Here is a 15224-nt window from a genome sequence, read left to right on the forward strand (position 1 = left end):
TAACCCTTCTAACCCACAGCTTCTTATCTGTTGCACAGAAAACAATTAGCACATGCCTAGTAAATAGGTAAAGATACAAATAATATTAGTACCTGTCTCCTCAATGACAATGTAGTGCCTAAAAAAGACTTTCATCACTTTCTCTGGCTAACATGTCATTTTTAAGAAACAAGGGTCAATTTATATGATAATTACTGATTCTATTAGTCTCCTCTGGCTGCTATTACAAACTAGCACAGACTAGTGGCTTAAGTAACACATATAAATTTCTCACAGTTCTGGAGGCTAGAAGTCCAAGATCAAGATGTTGGCTGGTTCAGTTTCCAGTGAAGGCTCTCTTCCTGGTTTGGAGATGGCCACCCTCCTGTTGGGGCCACAAGTGGCAAGGAGAGAGAAAGAGAGGGTAAGGTTTCTGATGTCTCTTCCTATAAGGACATGAATCCTATCAGATCAGGGCCTTGCCTTTATAACCTCACTTAACGGAAATTACTTCCTTAGAGGCCCTATTTCCAAATACAATTGCATTTGGGGGTTAGGGCTTCAACCTTTGAATTTGGTGGTGGGAAACACAGTTCAGTCCATGGCACTGATTAAGACTATTAACCAAGTGGGATGCCTGGGTGGCTCAGTTGGTTAAGCGGCTGCCTTCGGCTCAGGTCATGATCCCAGCATCCTGGGATCGAGTCCCACATCGGGCTCCTTGCTCAGCGGGGAGCCTGCTTCTCCCTCTGCCTCTGCCTACCACTCTGTCTGCCTGTGCTCATGCTCTCTCTCTCTCTCTCTAACTAATAAATAAATAAAATCTTTAAAAAAAAAAAAAGACTATTAACAAAGTAGTAGTTTAGTCCTATGGAGAAAAGCAATGGGATCCTTTTAGCCTACAGCTGAGGTGAACGTGTAGAGAAAGAAGAGGGCAAGGTGACCGTTTCCCACTGTACCAAGAGAAGCACAGTGAATCCACTCCCACAGGTTCTTCAATGCCTTTGTCAATGCCCAAAGAAAAGCACAGTTCACTTCTCCAGATTCGTAGAGGAAGTCCTGTGTTGAAAGCTTACTGTTTTGGAGGCTTGTGCAATCAGAGTAGCTTTTAGCTTCATAGTAGGTGAGGTTTCTAGTTTCAGTTTCAGATGAAGAAAAGATAAAAAGGACATTAACGCCTTTTTAGAAAATGAAGGCAACTCCTTCCTCCCCAGCTGTGGGAGGGATTTCCTAGTTTTGCTGCAGCTGGATAGTGAAGGGCATTGTTGAGAAAGACAGAAATTCATAGTAACTCCAATATGATGCATCTCAACTCACCTGTTCCCGTGTCCCACCCTTCGAGCCAGCCCTGTGGACACTGGTCTGACCCCTTGCCTTCAGTCTAGCTTCTCAAATTCAAACCTCTGATGGGCCCAATGTATTCTAACTGCAGACTGTGAGGGAAGTTTTGGTTCCAGAACCCCATTAACCAATTCCTCTTCATTTTCTGCATAGAGAAGGTAGGGTCATTTCCTGAGAGATTTTATTCTGAGAAATGCCTGTCTGTAGAAGAGCAGAAGTATCTCATGTGGTGGGAACTGTGCTCAAATTTCTCAGTGGTTCCTGACTTCCAGACTTTGCAAAGAAATGTATTCTGGAGGACTCTCAGAATTGACAAATGAGTACACACTGTCATAAAAGAGGGGACGTTTTAAATTAGGAAGATGTTCCTTAAAGAAGTAAGTCTTTCCCACTAAGGACCTTAAATTTCTTCAAGGTTTTTATTTAACTGTAAAGGTTAAACTTTAAACTGGCACACAGTCATTTTGCCCAGATGATAAAATATCACCAACATGGCACCAACTCACTGATTAGAATTTTGAAATGGACTTTTATTCTGTTCTTTTTCTCATTTTAAAGCTGGTTCTATTCTGCTCTGCAATTACCTTCTCACTCTGTCTTCCTCCTGAGATCTGGTCTCTTTTATACACAAATTCATTGGCAAACCCGGCAGGATCAGTGGGTGGTAGACCAACAGCTGTGGTCTGAGTTGAAGGGCATGCCAGGTCTGGACTGGGAAAACGATTTCTGCACCTTAAGCCCTGCAAGCGTCTCAAGTGAGTTATGTGAAATGAATTTACTTCATCCACACTTGCAAGTTAAAGGAGATTCTAAGCTCTCTGAGTATACGAATTTCATCTCCATACCCTCTGGCCTGGGCACAGTGTCTGGGCCAGAGTAGGGCTTCAATAATTCTCTGTTGAATTTATATATGTTGAATGATTACTTGTTCATTCACCTTAATTATAATTAATTTTTCCTTCTGATCCCAGACCTCATTCAGCCATAGAGACCCCCTCAAAAGAATTGTGATTAAAAAACAAAAACACTAATTCAAAAGAACACATGCTCCCCTATGTTTACTGCAACATTATTTACAATAATCAAGATATGGAAGCAATATAAGTGTCCATTGATAGATGAATGAATAAAGAAGATGTGACAATATTATCTATAAGATAAAATATAATATAATATAATATAATATAATATAATATAATATAATAATGGGATATTACACAGCCATAAAAAGGATGAGATCTTGCCATTTGCAACCACATGGATGGACCTAGAGGATATTATGCTAAGTGAAGTAAGTCAGACTGATAAAGACAAGACCATATGATTTCACTCATATTTGGAATCTAAAAAATAAAATAAATGAATAAACGAAAACCAAAATCAGACCTACAAATACAAAGAACAATCTGAAGGTTGTTAGAGTGATGAGGATAGGGGGATGGGCAAAATGAGTGAAAGGAAATGAGAGATACAGTCTTCCGGTTACGGAATGAATAAGTCACAGGAATAGACGTCACAGCATAGGGAATATAGTTAGATAGTGTATGGTGATAGATGGTAGCCACACTTTTGGTGAGCATAGCATAAGGTATAGAGATGTTGAATCACTATGTTGTACACCTGAAACATTGTGTTTCATTGAATGAAACATTGTGTTTCATTGTGTCAATGTTATAGTGACACAATGTAACATTGTGTCAACTATACTCAAATAAAAAAAAACTTTTTAAATTTAATTAAAAACAAACAAACAGGGGTACCTGGGTGGCTCAGTCATTTGGGCATTGACTCTTGATTTCAGCTCAGGTTATGATCTCAGGGTTCTGAGACCAAGCCCTGTGTCTGCTTCCATGCTTGGCATGGAGCTTGCTTAGGATTCTCTCTCTCCCTGTCCCCCCTCTCCTCCCTGCTTGCACACAGGCTCTCTCTCTCAAAAAAAGAAAGAAGAGGAGGGAGAGAGGGAAGGGAGGGGAGGGAGAGAGGGAAGAAAGAAGGAAGGAAGGAAGGTAGGTTAGTTAGAGAAAATACAAATAAATCCTAAAAAAAAAAAACAAAAAACAAAAAACCACAAGAATTGTGATTGGGACCCATCCCACCACCATCTCAGTTACACATTGTATATTTTATTCTCTAAAACAACACAATCCCAGAGTGACAGGGCTTGGAATAGAAGGCAGCCAAATGCCATTAAGATAGCAAATGCTGACCAATGTTTCTTCCTTTGCTGAGACTTCTTCCTCCTACTCTCCTCTCTGCAAGGACTGATTCATACAACATAAATGCTTGTTCATAATAACCTCCATCTGTGGACCAATTCGTATCATTTTGTGAACTTCAGTATCTTGGCATTTTACACTTACTTTTAAAATATTTACTTAAATAAGCTCTATTTAGACCTTATTTAGCAAAAGGAAAATGAAATAATTAAAAGGTCAATAAAGCCAATACAAAGATTCACACTAATTACCCCAAACTTTTATCTCTTTAGAGATTGAGAATTTCAGTTATGTAATAAATAAAATACAGAAGGCTCCAGATTCCAGAGGTCTCTGCAACCAACATTCTCACTGACTCACATCCTGAAACTGGATCACCTTGTCACCTTCTTCAACCAAATCACTGAGCTGATACAATCCAGAAGAATTTAAGAACTGTTGTTTTAAGAGAGGTCTGAAAGAAAGATTAAACTTTCCACCTGATTTTTCCCTATCACCAATGTAATACCTAAAGAGTAATGGCATAGCTGTCCAACTCATACTAACTTAAGCAGAAATGACACACTTTGGAAAGAAACTGGGAGACTTCTTAAGACCAAAGGGATGTTGAAGGACTAGGTTTGGGCAATGGCAGGAACAAACAGAACACAAAGGACCACGTGGTAAAAGCCAAGTGACTGGGATCACCAAATCCCAGACACCTCTGTTGGCTCAGCAATGAAACTGCCTTTGAAATATTTCCTTCTCTATTGTGTTATTTATTGAATAGTCAAAGTCCCAGAAATAATTTCTGATTGGTCAAGCATAAGTCATCTGCCTGGCTCTAAGATCACATGCTTGGCCTTTAGGTTGCATTCTTGGCCCTTGAACATAACAATGGGCAGTAGAGAGGAAGAGTCTGGACTCCCAGATTCCATAATGTGAAGGACAGTCTTAGAATTGTTCTCATATTAATTCACATTCAAAAGGGTATTCCACCAAAGATCAGAAGGTTGGGATGACAGTAGGAAGTTCAGGGGGTTTGGATATTAGAAGTTAAGAAGCAAGAAATGTCTACTAAAATTGCCTATGAGAATAGAAGTGTTCCTCTTTACTTTGACACTGGTAGGATGTCAAATTAAAATATGTGTATATATTTTAAAATTTCTCTCAATTTGGGGAATCTCTTTCAAAACATTTTCCCTAATAAAGTTAATTAAGAACATACTAGATTCAAGCATCTACTTCCCAGTTCTAAGATGACTTTTTTAATCAAGTTAAGGTTTCTTATTCTTATTAACAAAAGTGCGTCACAGACATATCTCACAATGGCTTTCTCACTTCTTCCTTGTTCCTCTTTGGTTTCTAAAATAAGGAGGAGAAAATACACCACAAAGTGATGTTTCAAAAGGAAAGATACTCTGCGCATAGGCAATAAGAAATCTTCCTTTTAGGATTAGAAGAGGAAGGGGAGCTGTCAGAATAGAAAAGGGAAAAGAATTGAAGGTAAAAATGGAAGCTGGTTGGTATCCAGCTACCACTGGGTATCTGCTATGTGCCAGACACAGTATGTGCTTATCATATTATCTCCAAATCACAGATGAGAAACAGACATTCAAAGATTTAGACCACCAGATGAATGACTAAAGAAATGAACGTGATGTTGTGTAGAGTTAAGGGGTCATGGCTTCTGATGTGCCCAGGACCCACATGTTTGGTCAAATCTGGCCATCATGCCCCTAACCACATCTAGAGAATGTTGTGTGCCTTGCTTCCTGCCCACAACTCCACTACCTCTTTGGGCCTGTAGTTTTTCTCCAAACCCCAGAGTAACTGGCTCTAAACTTAATAGGCCTTTACTCTCAAATCAAGCCAATCACCTAGGGCCACCTTGTCCTGGGTCACCTGCGCATCATTCAGCAACTGAAAGATGTGACATACCTGACAGGTCTCTCTCCTCTTCCCTGCCAGAAGTCGAGCTGAGCAACCTTATCTTTCTGCCCACCCAGCATCCTGTGATCATCCCTGTCAAGTCAGTAACCATAATATGGGATATTGATTTGTTCCCCCTGACAAGGTGATGACCATGGAGTGCGCAGAACCAGGCCCAATGCTTCACATGTGGAAGGCACCCAATAAATGTTTGCTGACCAAAACCCAAAATAAAATAGCAATGATGCTCTTTGGACTTTGAGTACCGGATGCCTTAATACTGTATAGGAGTTACTTCCCAACGAGAATATTCTGCCCTACCCAGTTCCACCTTCCTCAACACTTTGTACTTCTAATTCTTACAATGTATCACCCCACACTTGCCCACAGAATAGCAGAACCACATCTCAGCTACAGCCTGAAGTCAGTAACTTTTATCACTACGGAAGCAACCAAAAGAAGCAGCAGAATTAATTGTTAAAGGAATACTTTAATCAGTTTGTTCTTCCTAGGGCAAGGAATTATAGAATCATTGTTAGTTGAAACAAAGGTCTTTCTATTTAACTCCTACCTGAACAGAAATTCAGTTAACTGGAACACTCAATTCTCTGTGCATTCTGGTAAATCAAGGCTTTACCGTCCTACTCTTGCACAATTTTTCCCTTTTTACATCTGCTGCATTTTTATGATCTTCATAAAGCAGTATGTTGCTTTTATGGAGCAAGTTTAACTATAATAACTTACAGTTGTACATGGTTAAGAAGCAATTTTTGATAACAATCTGAAATGAAGGCAGCCAGGCGTTAATGTCCCTATTATATCCATGATTAAACTGAGTCTTACATGAATAAATATGCCTAGGTTCACAAAACAGATAAAGAGTTCCCATCCATTCAATCAACAAATATTTGCTAAGCACCTACTGTGTGCTAAGTGCTGGGTGGGGTTCTGGGGTGCAACTATAAGCCATATAGACAGCTTCTCCTCTCTCACGGAGTATCTGGCTCTGTGTCTTGCCATTTCCTTATCCCTTGCATGATCCCCACCCCTTGCCAAATAAATTCCTTGCAGGTCCCTAAAGAGTCTGCTCAACCACACAACAGAAACTAAGCCTATAAATTTCTTCGGGAGAGGTGGCTGAACACATCTCCCCCATGAATGGTTTAAGCATCTCTCAGTACAGTGGGGCCAGGACTTCAGGTTCCTTACCTCCACCTTCAAAGGGGGATGGAGTTCAGGTCACCAGCCATACTGCACAGTCCACTTTGTCCAGCTATGAAACCCCCTGCTCTTTCTGATATCAGTAGGTCATTCACCAGGCAATAAATAGACTTGTAAAAATGGTGGAAGAGAAAAATGCTGAAAGAGAAATGCTTAAATGTGGTACTTAGAATCAACATTATCTCCTTATTTATTTTTCAAGACCAAGCCAAAATGCAGAAATGTAGATGATGTATGGCTATATTTAGGAAGATGAGATTTGATTCTTGACCTATTGGAATATGGAGAATAACAAAATAGGCTAAGAAGTCCTATTACTATAACTTCAACTTTCCCTTTCATCGAATTCCATGGAATTTACACAACGAGCTAAACACAAAACATCATTCAAATTCCCTCTTCCTTCCCAAGAGGAAGCTTCTGGAGCCATTGTAGTAGGCAATGATATTTTATCAATAGTGGATCTTGAAAGGGTCCAAGGGAAGACAGCTGCAGAAAACTCATGGTCCGAGAGTACAGGTAGTAGATAAGCAACGCAAGCCAACTACATATCCCTCCTTCCGGACCTGTAACTAGGGGAGTTCTATGGCCTCGGATCATAACTGGGACTCTTGTTCCCAGACTTCGGATACAGCTGGCCTGCATGTGCCCCAGGCAGTAGGTAAAACCTGTGGCCTCCCCAACCTGGGCAATCATCCCAATGCCCCTTTCAAACCATTCTTGATGTCCTTGCATTTGCATTTATCCCCTTGCTTCCTGGATTTCTGGCTCCATTCCTTATGCTCTTGCATATGTCATCTTTTGGTCAGCAACTCAGCAGCTTCCTGTTCTGAAGATTTAGCCTTCAATTTCCACCTCTCCCCAAACCTGTTCTCTGTTCTATTTAATTCTGAGTTGGGTTATACTTTATAGTCTGAAAAAAAAAAAAAAAATTAGCTCTAGTCCTGGTCCCAACAAGTTCCTCTAGACAAAGCATTCTTAATACTTTCCTTTACTGGTCTCTTCCTACTAGATTTTCTTCCTATCCCTAAAACCTAAGCTAACCTGTAACTGCACCAAACCAGTTTCAGGTAGAAATGATCAGCTTCCGAAAACAGTGAAGTTAAATACAGTTCTAATCATTGGAGTTCTATGCGGAGAGTTTCTCACTAAAGCCAAGAGGACAGAGTGATTCATGACCTTCAGCACCCTGAACAGCACATCGCCACCACAGGTGGTGATGGCAGTGTGGCCTCACCACATGGGGCAGGGAGGAGGACAGGTGTGGGAGATGAGGTCAGACAGGCTTCCTGTATTTCCTGCTCTAAACTGTGTCAGGCATATGAAGATAGCCAATAGACACAAACAGCTCAACCACTCCTCCAATAATCATGGCAAAGAGAGAGTTCACCAGCACATGGGACTCTCCCAACCTGGCTTTTGTAGGTGACCTTCTGGCTGCAATGAGAAGGGTGGTCTGGAGATGCAGAACAGAGAGGCATAGGCCTGTCACAAGGAGAGCAGACTGGGGTGCCCAAATGGAGCAGTGGCATCGGGAATGGGAAAGAGTAGAAATCAAGAGGTCCTGCAAAGGCAGAATAGAAAAGGTTTTCATGGAGAAGGAGAGCAGGAAATGTGAACCCCAGGTCTCTAATATAGGTAAATGTGTGAATGTTGAAAGCTTTAGCTCTGCTGGAGGTTTGGGGCAATGTGGTGCTGAATTTGTTTTGGGACATGTTATGTTCAAGGCCCCGGAGGGATTCCCACTGTGCAGATGTCTGAAAGGTGAGTTTTGGACAGAAGGGCTTGGAAAATGTTTACATCATCAGAGATCTCTACCCGAGAGTCAAAGCACATGATTTCTTTACAACTTGATAATACAGTATCAAGACAGGGGTGCCTGGGTGGCTCAGTCAAGCATCCAACTTCTGGTTTCAGCCTAGGTCATGATCTTGTGGCTCTGGGATCGAGCTCCATGTCAGGCTCTACACTCAGTGGGGTCTGCTTGAGGATTCTCTTCCTCTGCCCCTCTCCCCATTCATCTCTCCCCCCTTCCCTCTCTCACAAATAAATAAATGTTTAAAAAAATGGTATCAAGACAAAGAAAACAATATCATGTATATTTCCTGGCAAAGTTGCTTTCATAAGAGAACTGTTATATGAACTCACCAAAGCATGAGAAAGAGGTAACAAAATAATGGATAGTATAAGGTTTTAGGCAAAGAATATTATGTTCCTTGTGAACTATAGAAAGGGGTCTATGTGCGAGTGTGTGTGTGTGTGTGTGTGTGTGTACGTGTGCATGTATACATTTGTCTGTCAGCATGTCTGTACAGCCAGGACTAGAAAGGGTCTCCAAAAACCACAGCAATCAAGATAAATACCGTTTTCTTCATCATTTTAATGCAATATTTTAAAAATAAAAATTAATACGAAAATACATAACAAACAAAATATCCAAATTTTAAATAGTAACAGGATCAGTTATAGTGCCATGCACATGCTGCACTATTTTGGAAACTAAGGCAAAGGAAAAAACAATAAAATTGACCCTACCTCTATTTATAGTTTTTTATATTCTATTCATCATGGGTTTTGGGGTTTTTTTGCATTAATTTTGATTTTTAAAAACATTTCTTTAACATATTATTTATCTTGATGTGTGTGTTTTTTGGTATTCCTTTAAATTTTACACCTAGGTCAAGTGTCTCCCTCACCGCCCTTTAATCCTGTTTGTGTGTGTGTGTGTGTGTGTGTGTGTGTAAAGGAGAGAGAAAGAGTAAGAACAAGCACATCAAGTTAAGCAGCCTTTTACAGAAAATTTAAAAGACTCTTAGTATGTGCTAACATTCTGCACCAAGCAAAACTTTTAATATCAGATTTCATGCTGTCCAAGATACAGATATAGGGCTCACAACCACATTTAAATGCCAGTAGTCTGATACAGTCACCTTTAAGCATATCAGTAGTGTAAAAGAGTCCATGGTCTTCCTTCTACCACTCACCAAACCATTATCAAAACTGTGCTGCCTGAATTCCAAGAGGATCTGAGCTTTTCTTCTCATATGGGCCACTCTTTTATGATCCTTAGTTATCAGAGGCCACACAGGAACTGGAGACACAGGACAGAGCTGGCTGGAGTCAGTGACTGGTACTTTGTTGGGCCCATCACAATATAAAGGTTTCCCTATGTCAACATATCTTACTGAACACAAGATGTAATATAGCCGCAGGCAAAAGAGAGTTGCTCAGATCATCTGAGTGAGAATGTGTGGAAATATGTCCAATATAGACAAGGCTCCAGGCCTTCAGGGTCAATGATAGCTGAGAAACAGAGTGTTAGAGAAGAAAAGATGGCTGCCACTTCAGTGGACAGAGAGAAGGCAGCACATTCAGGTCCATGAGGCAGAGCAGAGAGACTCCAGGTGTCGAAAAGCAAAAGGCTTGGAATCTGGGCTCTCCTCCCTGGTACATGGCTCAGGCTGAGATCTCTTGGTTTCAGAATGAGGGAGCATGAGGCTTATTCCTACTCGGCTGCCCCTGACCGATATGACATTGGGGGCAATCTAGACTGACACCTATGTCTAGACAATCTAATGTCACCAACAGATTGAAGATCAGTGACATGGGCCCATGTGGGAAAGAGACCATCAGTTTTCTAAACTTTACCCATTCTGAGGAGGTGGGTAGGAAAAGGAAAGTGAGCCTTTTGACTTTCTAAAACCATTTGACACATTTGCCAGATTTTGAAGGTCGATTCAGCTGAAATTTGAGCATCCATGATTTGGGGTGTCACACTCTAAAAGGCTAGATGACTCATATGCCAGCCTGTGATTTTCAACTAGATAATCAAAATGGTTTCTGAGACCATCTATAGGATGGCAACCTCTGGGGCACCAAGTAATGTTACATTTGAAAAGAGCCTGTCAAGCTGCCAAATGCCAAATTCACCTCAGGGTTGAACTTCTTAATACAATTATACTCCTTTCAGAATGTGGAAATTCTTAAATCACTTTAATTTACTTTAAATGTCACTTTATTTTATTTCGGGGGGGGGTGTCTTAAATTATTAGCCTTGCCTGATTGGTTTTAAAAAGAAAGACATGCCATGATATGGAAAGGAGGTATTATAAGCCCTTCACCTGTCAGGTCATGATCTGAGAAGCAGTTAGGGAACTGCAAGAGAAAGAACTGAAAAAAATCCAAATGAAGTCAACCAGCCAGCTTAAGACTCCCTAGAAAAAAACTTTAAAGTGCTTTCCCCTGTGCCGTTTGAAATGGCTTGAGAAATGGGATTTCCATCCCTTCCTTCAAAATACATAGTAGCCCAGCAGATCCAGTGTTCATACTTTTCCCCGCTGGAATTTCCCTAAGCAAAGTTTTATCCAGAATCATCTAGGAATCTGTGCTAAAGGAATGCAACTCACTACTTCCTTAATACTTTCAGATCTGAATGTGCAGGGCTAGGTTGGGTTTTTTCCCTTTATGTGTTCACTGGGCCTTGATATTCCTTTAGCGCACTTCTTTTGGTTTTTAATTATATATTCATTATCTGGTTACTTGTTAATATACTTGAACTGTAAGCTCTGTGACTACAGGAAATCTATCCATTTCATTCACCACTTATTTTAGTTTGCTAGGGTGGCTGCAACAAATTCACATAAACTGGGTGGCTTAAACAACAGGAATATGTTATCCCATAATTCTGGGGCCTAGAAGTCTAAAAACAAAGTGTTTGTTCGCAAGGCTGGTTCCTTCTGAGGGCTGTGAGGGAAGAATCTGTTCCAGGCCTCTCTCCTTGGCTCACAGATGGCTGTCTCCATGTCCACATAATAATCTAACTATTCTTTCACACTGTCTTCCTTCAATATATATCTCTGTGTCCAAATTTCCCCTTTTTATAAAGAGACCAATCATATTAAATGGGAACCCACCATAATGACCCTGTACCAAATGTATCTCCAAATACAGTCCTATTCTGATTCCAACCTATATTTTGGGAGGCAACTGAACCCCTAACATCACTGCATCCCCAGCATTTAGTAGTCGGGATTGAGTGGGAACTCAGTAAACATTTGCCAAATAAATGAATAAAATGCTCACCAATTTGGCTGAGAGCCATCCCAAAAGTTTGATCAACATAAGACCCATAATAGACCATCTTTCTTGACTGAGAGAATGGAGAAAAGAGGCAGAACCCAGTCACAGGATGAAGGACATCTAGGCACAGCCTCAGTTTCAGACTTTCCTCTGATCCTTAGTTATCTCTCAAAGAGTCAACACTGGTGCTTTGCCGTATTGAGCTTTCCTACTGTATGAGCAAGCAAGACTTTCAGCAACAACATAACAAGGCAAACACACAGTGTTACATGTCAGTTCTGTACATGTGAAGATACATTTCACTAACAAAATTATCTGTATTGTTTTAGTGTGATTCAACATTCTCTAACTACTCAAAATGGACACATGACCCACAAAAACTACAGCTTTCCTGGGGTTTATATTCAACTCAGTTAAATTCAAACCAATAAACATTTTATTGAATGAGATCCATGAACAGAGAACAGAACTTCACACTTTGGAGACTGGTAAAAATGAAAAGTCGAGGATCCTGCCCTCAAATAGCTTATAATTGATTGGGAGATTAAGTTGTCTTCTCAGAACATTTGGTGACAAAGGAGAATATGGTCAAATACAGAGCAGAGGTATAAATGGGACATTATGTGGTGAGGAGGATCAGAGAATAACTGGTAGGCAAAAGATGAGTTTTCATTCCACAAGCAGAAATAAAAGAGAAAGGACAATACTTCTAAGGGAACTGCATGAGCAAAGGCAGAAACAAGACAAGCCCAGGCTTAGTAGATATCACAGGAGATATAAAGATGAATTAGTGCGTAGTAGGGAAGTAAACTATGGTAAGAGAGAGAATAGGATGACAGAAGATGGGGAGAGAATAGAGGAGGCTTAATAAGTAAGAGGTAAGTCTTTGAGACAGACCTTAAAAGACAGTTGTATTTTCAGAGATGGAAGAGGGTCAGTCCAGGCTAACGGACAATTTGATGACAGATAGAGAACAAAATCACAGAGAATGCTTGGGGATCCACACGGGCCCTTATTTCATTCCTTTTTTAAGCAGTCTACATGACAGAGAAAGTAGAAACGTAAGTTGGAGCCCATTGTAGAGGGCCCTGTGACCATATTGAGGATTCTGGATCAGATACTGTAAGAAAGTGGAGCCATTCAAGTTTTTGAACAAGGGCAGGCAGGCCGATGGTCATCTTCCCTGGGCAACAGTGTGTGACGGACTGCAGAGGTCAGGGGTTGGGCACCTAGACTGCACCAGGCCAATTCCTCTATAATGTCATCTTCACATGGGCATGGATGTTTGTTTTGCTCACTGCTGCATCCTCGATGTCTTAGCCACTGCCCAGTACACAGCAGGTATTCCACTGATTTTGGATTTTGAACAGGAGCTGGGAGAGAACTTTCCTATGTGACCATGAAGCTATGAAAATGTGAGCCTACATCCACAGTATTCCTGGTCCTGCCTCATGGCAAAGTTGATGGGCACACAGTTAGAGAACAGCAAAGAATCCTGAAGCCATTTCCTATCTCTGCTCTCCCTGCACTAGACTGTGAGAACCAGCTTTTGCCCAAGCTTGCTTGAGTTAGGTTTTGGTCACTTAACTGAAAGAGCACCACTATTACTCTGCATAGCCCAGTCTCAGCTTTATCACCTTCATTCAGTGAGAGAGAGGCCTTGAATCTTCCACAGGTAAGACACACCAGTTCTTCCACTCCTCCTCTTCAGATAATCCAAATCCTGGCTAGTCCTCTTTATGTAATCTCCAGGTTGTCAATATCTCTTTTAAAACCTAGGGTGCCCAGGTGGCTCAGTGGGTTAAGCCTCTGACTTCAGCTCAGGTCATGATATCAGAGTCCTGGGATCGAGCCCGGCATTGGGCTCTCGGCTCAGCAGGGAGCCTGCTTCACTCTCTCTCTGCCTGCCTCTCTGCCTACTTGTGATCTCTTTCTCTATCAAATATATAAATAAAATCTTTTTAAAAAATAAATAAATAAATAAAACTTAGTGCCCAGAAGTAAGCACATGCTTTCAGAAATGGTCAGACTCTGAGGTCCCCTTGAGCACCATTACTAACTGGTGGTCACCATAACTCAAGTTACACAGCCTGAGCTTTATCCTAACACACTGTTGTCTCACGCTGATTTAATGCGTTGTCTCAGAACAACCAGGTCTTTTGGTTTCCTTGCCTGTAAATGGGTTGGGAAGGAGGGAATACTGACTTAACTTTTCTCAGAATTTCTTTCCCTTATGTTATGATATGATTCTAAGTACATGACTGGTCTTAACCAAAGACTGTTGTTCTTCTGGATGTAGCCTTTTGTTCTCTTCCCTGATAGTCACAACATTGTCTTAAAGACTGACAAGATATTAACAAAACCCAAGGAGCAGGAGATTCTGACCAGGAGACAAAAGTCCCTAATAGATTCTGAAAATTGTCTGGATACTAGGCAGCTTTTGAAATGGTTCCAATGATCCCCCACTTTGTGGTATTCTCATCCTGAATTAATTCCTTCCACATGAATGTGGCTGCACTAGTGGCTTCAAAATCTATAAATGGAATCCTACAAAAGTTGCTTTCAGGACTGGATGATAAAAGATAGTGACTTCTATCTTATTTGCCCTGTTTTGTTTTGCTCTGATGGGAGTTCAGTTTCTATGATGTGCACAGCTCTATGGAGATACCACATGGCCAGGACTAGGGGTGCCCTTCTTCCAAAATCTACCAAGGAACTGAAGCCTTCAGTCCGACAGCAACGTGTGTCAGCTTGGAAGTGGGTCCTGCTCCAATCAAACCTTGAGAGGACCACAGCCCTGGTCAATACCTTGACTGCAGTCTTGTGAGAGACTGGTAGCTTGAGAACCCAGCTAAGCTGTGCCTGGATTCGTGATTCACAGAAACTGGGAGATAATACATGTCATTATGGGTAATTCATTCCACAGGAGGCAATAACTAATATACCTGGCACATGTCTTGCTCATTAGGTAACACCACAAATTACTTGAGCCAGAATTTCACGAGATGATTTTTTTCACAATTAACTTTGATAGCAGCAAGCTTAGGGAAGTAAGATGTTGAAAAAAAAAAAAAAGATGTCTTTCCTCAGAAGTCGACAGCCTCAAACCTCATCCTTATTTACTCCTCACCTCCATTAATGTACCAACCATCCTGCTTGTTCATGATGTAATCTCTTCTTGAGTATATCTGCCCAAGGGATCCTCTGCTGTCTGCTAGGGATTCAAGTATCTTCGCCATTTTTTTCAAGCCTTAGAATTAAAGCCCTTGCTGATCAAGACCATGTCAGGTTCAGCAATTACTCTACCTTCTGTTCTGGCATCATATTTAGTAGGTTCAATCACATGACAATGTCCATATTTAATTTTTTCTAATCTACAAAGATGGCCATTTCATATGGTTCAACTTAACACCTCTGATTTTGTTTACTGCTCTGTGTTGTCATTCTTCATTATGTTTCAATCTCCTCTTCTAGACT

Source organism: Lontra canadensis, unplaced genomic scaffold, assembly GCF_010015895.1.
Source record: "Lontra canadensis isolate GAN:19392208 unplaced genomic scaffold, GSC_riverotter_1.0 scaffold2, whole genome shotgun sequence".
Taxonomy (NCBI): Eukaryota; Metazoa; Chordata; class Mammalia; order Carnivora; family Mustelidae; genus Lontra; species Lontra canadensis.